The 8,125-nt window shown below is 37.7% G+C and overlaps 1 protein-coding gene across 1 annotated transcript in view; it reads right to left on the reverse strand.

Moving 5' to 3' along the window:
* LOC115242649 (octopamine receptor) overlaps positions 1-6,156 on the reverse strand; it is a 17,388-nt gene extending 11,232 nt beyond the window's left edge. Inside the window, exon 1 of the mRNA XM_029819098.1 lies at positions 5,815-6,156. The gene's annotated coding sequence lies outside the window, so the exon portion shown is untranslated. The remainder of the gene's footprint in view (positions 1-5,814) is intronic.
* Between the last annotated feature and the right edge of the window lie 1,969 nt (positions 6,157-8,125).

The following is an 8,125-nucleotide window of genomic DNA, read 5'->3' on the forward strand; positions in this document are numbered from 1 at the left end:
ATATATATATATATACATTAATGACATTAATGAGACATACATATATACGTAGATATGTATTAATAAAATAATTGGAGATATTCTATCTGCAACTGCGTGTGACTGTATGTGAGTATGGTATATGCGTGACAGACTTTACTTGCATTAATTAGATTGCGCACTAAAGCTTGGGCAGAAATTTCAACAAAATTACGAAGCGGTAAAGAGCTGCAACACCAGCCATCGGGAGCAATGTTTTCGTGAAAATACGTGACAGTTGGAATGCAAACTAAATAGTTTTCACCGAGTAAATCACATATAATTTCCGCTGATACGCATTTATAGATGTTATTTGAAAACTTTTATATTATCCCTCTCCCCTCCCCCCCCCCTCTCTCTCTCTCTCTCGCTCTCTTTATCTTCAGGTTACGACAGAACAATTCCACGTCGCGGTTCTGACGTCCTCCTTCTTGCGGTATCAAGCCAACCGTCGCGTAGCGAATCCTCGTGGCTAAGGACGAGCATCTCTCCCGCGCTCGCGTTTCCTCTGGCGCGAGTATAGTATTACCTTTAAATTGATCTTTGTGATATTGTAGCCTCTACAATACGAATCAAATTATATACGTCTTAGAATATCTCTCTCATGAAGAAAATCGCAACTGTGTGTTGGAGGGATTAATTTTTTTTTCAATAATTATGTATAATTGAAGAAAATAATACATACACAAGAGACTCTTTCTCTGTTTCAATTATTATTATTCTTACTATTCTATCTTTTTACTTTTTATTAATCGATGACTTATCGCTACGTCTTCTCATAAGCTAACGATGATAACAGCTACTACGTAACCAGCAAAGTGTTAATTGTATCGACGATTCGAGTGTATCGCGGGGAGGCGGCAGAGCCGGGAAGCGAGCACAATGAAGCACATATAAAGTCAATATATATATAGAGTAATCTATATATATATTTTTTCTTCTTCTTGTTCTTTTGTGTCATTTAATTACACCCGAGAATGTAACAAGAAATCATATTTTTCGAAGAAATATTTTAATGTTAATATTATTGAAAGACAAAGATGGGACGGAAATGCATGGACAAATTAACCGAGCAATTAGGATCCCTCCCCAATCGCTGATATCGAGACAGAGACACCGCAAAGTGCCCTGTCAAAGACCAATTCGAGGTCCATTATCACAATGGACAGGCTAAAAGTTCGATTGACACGCAGCCTATATATAAAGAATCAGGTGACGGGTATTCGATACGATGAAAGTTTTTATTTCAAACGACTGTCTCGCTACGTTAAATGTCTTTGAATGTCTTTTACCGACGAATAATGGCGATGTATTTATATTATGTTCTACGTTGAAAATCGAATATTACGCAAACTTCAATATTATTTATCGAAAATTTTAATCTCGGCTATTGAGAATAAACCATATTTTACCGAATTGTTTGCATACGCAGGTTTTAGCGATATTCGATATATAAAGATGATTGAAAATGTAATTGACCGAGGAAATCTATATTTGCATGGCTGAAATTTCTAGCTATGCACTTTATTCCAATATCTCTGATTTATTTCAGTCAAGAATTTATGTTTCGACCAGATAATATTTCTCGATAAAAGTAGCCCAAAAAAATTTGCTTTCTTTTTTCGTGTCAAAATTTATTCAGCGTAAGTTATTACGAATTTATTCGTTAAAGTCGAAGAAAGAAAAGTTCGACTGTGTAATTGATTTTATAATTATTCGTTTTTTCACAATAAATTGATAGCTACATTTCAGCTTCCTTACAGCCGACGTATTTCAATAAAATGTTATATATATATTGCAATATTCTTTTATTAATATCCATCGCAGAAGTGAAAAAATGACACGCTGACATTTATCGGGTGATCATATTTACAACAAAAATATGTGATGTCATTTCGAAAGCGCGGGATAGGATACGTGGGATGTCTCAATTTAGAATAATATAATCCTATTTGGTGTATTTTTAACATATAGAGAAAGAGAGAGAGAGAGGGAGAGAGAGAGAGAGAGAGAAAGAGCAATATTTAAATTAAGCTTATTCTACATTTCAATATGTACAAATCCGATGTAAAGAAAGAAATCACAGTTTTTTCTTTACTTCATTCAACCGTTGACATTTTCATGTCACGATAGATAATGAAAGCGTAAATGATATAAATGCAATTTAAAATTGTCGAAGGGTTATATATAAGACTCTAATATAACTTTTTATAATTTTATTTTTTACACGAAGTCACACGTACTGTTGAGTATCGTTGCGTTTATTGATGTCCTTTATGTATCGTATGTGAATTCTGTTTCTTACGTATGTTTCTTTGAAATTCTTGAATAAAACGTCGATCAATTTTAATGGGAATAACGAAATTTATCGGCACTGATAGCAATAATGAGAGAAAAACGCATGGTAGAGCAGATAAAGCTCTTAATATTGGGAGAAAGACAGGCATTAGTAGCTTATCCATCATCGTATCATACATGGTAATTTTCATTTATCAACGGTACTGACCGGTATAAACGTAGTAGAAGATTATTCCGTGCAGAAGAGATACCCGCACGAGTGTACGATGAACGGACAACTTGCTTCCGGTCAATCTATTACTGCCGTCCTATATATTGCGCATCGGTACCTTCAGTAATTTGAAAGAACATCGTCTAATCGATTACGATATCCAACTTTCTCACAAGCATAGTTATCGAAAAAAAAAGTTTACAAAAATTACTCGCAAGAACTTATAAAAGCATCCAGTATTTTATTCATTTAATTCAAATAAAGGAGAGTGTGTAATCTTGTAATTCCTTAATGCTTTTTCTGTAACTTTTTTTTTTTACAAAAGTATTAAATTCCTTTTCTGACACGCGAATTAACAAATAAATGAAAAATTTAATAAATTTTCGTGGAATATTTTCGCCGGGTAAAAAACAGATTCTGATTAAATTACGCAGTTATTCGTTAATAAAGCTCTTAATAAAAAAAAAAAACAAACTGATATTTTAACAAAATTATTGCATCGCGTGCCGTAACAAATTATCTACAGCCCACATACAAATATTTCAAATGCAATTTCTGATTATTTTTTTATTATAGATTTAATTTCGCAGAAACAAAGTGTCCTCGCAAACAGATTCTGATTAAATTACGCAGTTATTCGTTAATAAAGCTCTTAATAAAAAAAAAAAAACAAACTGATATTTTAACAAAATTATTGCATCGCGTGCCGTAACAAATTATCTACAGCCCACATACAAATATTTCAAATGCAATTTCTGATTATTTTTTTATTATAGATTTAATTTCGCAGAAACAAAGTGTCCTCGCAATTCGATTTATCTACTTTGATTTGCAGGGATTTATTTTCCGTTGGTAAGACATAATTTTCCTTCCAATCTCGAAAAAGAACATGACAGAGATCTTTCGTGATCGTGATACAATCATCGACGCGATTTCCTCGATCGAATACAATTCCGATATCGCGGGGCATCGGAGCGATTTTAAAGGACGACTCGCCGAGCGATATTTACGCGTCTCCGATGGGTGCTCCTACACGATCAGTTATTTATAAAGCCATTCACGATAATCAATAACCTATGCCTCTTTCCTGTGCGGCGAAAATTCACTAACGTACCAGCGCACGTCCAGCATCTCCATCGTCATGGAGCGCGCTCCGTCATTGTAATGGACCTAAAAACCGCCGCAATCGAATTATGACATATAGGGACTAGGGACGGATATCCCGAACGCGCGTGAATAATTTCTGCACGAGAGTAGAGATATTTAATTGAATATATACGCGCGCGTGTTCGTACATATGTATACCACCTACGCGAGTATTTGTAAACAATTGTAAATAACTGTTGCTTGCGGTGAGAAAAAAAATGGCGGGGCTTTAACAAGTATTTCGCAAAAAGGTGTTAACGAAATAAAGAAGATCCCTTATGCAACATAAAGAAAAGATTTGTTCTTGCAAATAAATGCAACAAAGTCGAAATCGATTTAAATTTTGAATTGCCCTTTATAGATTATTATTATTATTTTTTTTTTTTAGTTGATTGTTGTAATCAATAATTTAGATGGGTAAATTATGGATTGTATATGAAGTATATTATGTGTGGATTACAAATAAAATTCTGCGTAAAAATGTCAAAAGTTAAACCCTGCAAATTCATTAGATACTGTTACACTATATAGATACACTATAAATTTCACATATACATATATTTGAAATCTTCTCTGATTTATTTAAACCATAATTTTCTTTGGAAATTCAAAACGATTTTCAATTGCTATCCGCTTACAGGATTAAAATATGTGACATTTAAATGATAACGTATGTTACAATAATAAGGAGAGCTACTTTATATAAATTATTTAAATATCAAAAAAAAAATATTTATTAATTTATTAATATTTATTAATTATATTAATTTTATAACAAAATATATCTGAAACAATCGATTAATATGAATAAATTGCAACAACGTTTCCAATAATCGTGAAATAAATCTACAATAGTATTTTTTTGCGGTAAGTGCGGTGACAATTTTTTTGTGTTAAAAGCTATTCGTAATTCGAAATAGCACATTTCCTCTCTCGATTTCTCTCGTAAAAATATTAAAAAATATTTTAGTGGCACCCTGCGACCGATAAAAGATACCGTGGACCAGAGTGCCTGGCCAAAGATACGCTCTAACCACTTCTCTGCCGAAGAACATCTTACATTAGCGCGATAACCATCGCGTAAAAGCTCTCACGAGACGCGTAATGTTTCTCGCATCCCCCTCGAGTGTATCCTCGAAACACGCGTACTCCCCTAACATTTGCCGAATCACATGAATACGGACGAATTCGCGATGAAACATTCGATTCGATCGTGGATCCGAGAAGAGTTTGTTTTCCGCCGGCAAACAGTAAATCATCTCACGTTTGATGAAAAAGAATCCAAAAGAAACCAACAGAAGGATGTTTATAATAAATCTAGAAGAAATACTTCCGGGAATACTTGAATTAAATTGCAGATTTCATGAATATTATTGCGAGGAGCTTGAAGATGAAAGAAAATTGAAGTCGACGCAGATTCTCGATCGTGTTCTCCGGAGAGGATAACGTCAAGCAATCATTCTCTTTTCTTGTAGCAACGAGCAAAGATCTATTAATTTATAAAGTCGCGGATATGGACTACCGACGACGAGATCGCAGCATCCCCCGGGGAAATAATGGGGCAAATTACAAAGGAATGAGGACCCATTTTCCCTCGTTACCTACCTATACCCCGGACAGCTTCTCGCGTATAACAAGCAAGAGATCGGGCGGAAATTCGCAGCGAAACTCGCGGGAATACGCTTTCTATTTCGCGACGCAAACGGTTCCTCGATCGATCACGAAGAATATCGAGGATCCTAGAAGAGATTTCGCCGAGAGACGCGTCGGCCGCGTGAGACACCCCGGAACTTTCGTAGAGCACGCATCATGTAGGAAGAAGGATGTTCGCTCTCGTGTTTGGTACAATCACCGTGCGCGATTCTCCGTCCGTGACAACGGACGTAGATTGACGCAACGAAATGAGGACCGAGGACCTTGTCGGGAGAACCAAGCGTCAAACTCTTGCTTCGCGTATATACTCTCGTAATAGTAATACAATGCACCCCGACGCAATTGCGTCCCGAATCCGCGCACGAGACCTCCGCGCTCGTGGTCTCTCCCCGCGAGAGCGAGTCTCACGCGAGAAGCCTCCTTACTCGGAGGCTGGACGCCTCCGCTCGCTAAAGAGAATATAGATAATCCCTTTCTCTCTCGCGTACCTGAGATCGGTCGATCGGTGGCGCAGGGCGCGGCGGCATGATCCCGTCGCAGCGCGGCGCCGTTCGACGAGCACTGAGCAGCTATTCTGCGCCACCCAGTTGCGTCGACGTCGAGAAGAGACGCGCGTGCTCTATATATCTCGCTCTCTCTCTCTCTCTCTTTCTCTCCCTTTCTCAGTCTCTCCGCCACCCTTTCGTCTCACCCGCGCCGCGCGGCTGACGTCGCGCTTTCTTTCTCTCGTCCGCTGTCCGCAGCCTCCCTTGGTCCCTTACTCCCTTCCGCCGATGCTCTCCCACGCTTCCCCGCGACAACGACTACTGACGATGCCGCCACCCGTTGCCCGATGCCTGCTCCTCGTTTGAGCACCTCGTCGCTCTGCGCAAGCCTCCGTCGAACACCCCGCGAAGCTCTCTCTCTCTCTCTCTCTCTCTCTTGCTCTCCGGGGGTTGAGAGAGAGGGAGATCCGGCGGAAAGGGCAAAAACGAGATAGTTAAAGAGACCAGCGCACGTCGAAGAGGATGCTGCGCTCGCGAAAGGGAGGGATGAAAGAAAGGGGTGGCGTTTTGTAAAATACGCCGCGCGCGCCACCGCTGCTTGACACCTGTCTCTCTCTCTCTCTCTCTCTCTCTCTCTTTCTCTTTCTCTCTTTCTCCCTTTCTTTTGTATTCCGCCGCGCGATATCATTCCGCTGCCGGTGCAGAGACTTTCTTGTCGGATGTCATTAACCTCATGCCTGGTCGTCCGATCGTTTTTTTCTCCCCTCGATGGCTCGCTTTTTGTTCGTCGATGTGTTGCGCCGCGGCTTAAACAGCGGTCGCGAACATCGATATCATTCGGTAACGTTACTCGGAAATCGCGCGCGATGCCATTCTTCATGTTGAAGCTGCGCCCGGGCTTTATTCTTATCTAGGCCTTAATTACTCGGCAGGCAGACACTGCGGGTGCCTAAATAAAGATGCATTATCTTTATTGCGGAATCTGTAAATGATGCATAGGTCGTGCTAGAAGTAAGATTAATTTATACGAAGCTTCTGGCCACTTTAAAGTAGATTTATCATATAAATGAATGTATAATTAGACGCTCTCTTCTTTCTTTCGCGACTTTTTAATAGTCAACATTGAGATTAAATATTCCCCTGTGCAGCTAATATTTAACTTAAAACACCGTGTTGAAATAAAACCTGTTTCAAATTAGCCTATATTGTAATGCCAGTACCATTTGCACTACGCTAATATTTTTAATTTAATTTTAATCGCTATAAACGATATAAGATCTATTTTGTGCCATCAAGAACTTTCTTCTGATTACTGTATTTATATTTAAGAACGATTCATATCGCTATATCAAATACCCTATAAAATACAGGCTTTTTATCTCAGGAAATTTGTATCTTCTTAAAGAATTTTTTCAGTACAAAGAGGATGATACAGTATCACAAAATCGTATAAAATTTCAAAACAGGATATAAAATTATCTTATGCCTTTATATCCTTTATATCTTGTATCTTTGGCCAATATATATGGCATGCGTTACGCTGACAATCTTCATTATCTAACAGACGTCGTCTAATATAGACAAATCGATACGACCAAGTAAACTATCGAAGGTATTCAAATGCTGCAATATCAATTGAGACAGATCGCTGACAATAACGAATAGATAGTTCCGCGCACACAATACGTTTGATATGTATGTATAATGAGAAGGATGCTCTATACACAACTATATATTAGCATGCAAGATATATTGCCATGTCATATGATTTATAATCTATCATAAATTCGTTGAAAGCTACGATATATATGTACACAATGCGCGACTTGTATTACATACATGTACCACGCTTCTTTTCTGAATAAGAAAAATGTGCATGCATATTTGTATTATACCAAGAATTCTATTTTTGTGGTCGACAAAAATGTTACCGCCATTTATCTTAAAATCATCGTTTAATTTATTCACTGCAAAGAGAGAAAATCTGATTAAGAGTATTTCGTCTTTATCAATATTCTCTGATATTCTATATAATACCGATAAGCTGTTAGGTCAGACAATATTCTCGCAAAATGCAAGTTTGTTCATTGGCCATTAGCGTGAGTTAATAAATAAATATAAGCTAACGGAGATTTGCATGGAAAATTTATTCGAGAATTATGTTACGTTTACAGAAGAACGTGGTTGAAGGGATTTTATCGGGCAGTGTTGTTGAAGTACCACCATTGTATATTTTATCTATGAACTTTCAGTGTGTGTAAGCTGCTTGTGACAAAGACGATCCGAAAGAGGATTATTTATAAATTAAGCGTAG

The sequence above is a fragment of the Formica exsecta genome, unplaced genomic scaffold (assembly GCF_003651465.1).
Source record: "Formica exsecta isolate Colony F162 unplaced genomic scaffold, ASM365146v1 scaffold614, whole genome shotgun sequence".
NCBI classification, from domain to species: Eukaryota; Metazoa; Arthropoda; class Insecta; order Hymenoptera; family Formicidae; genus Formica; species Formica exsecta.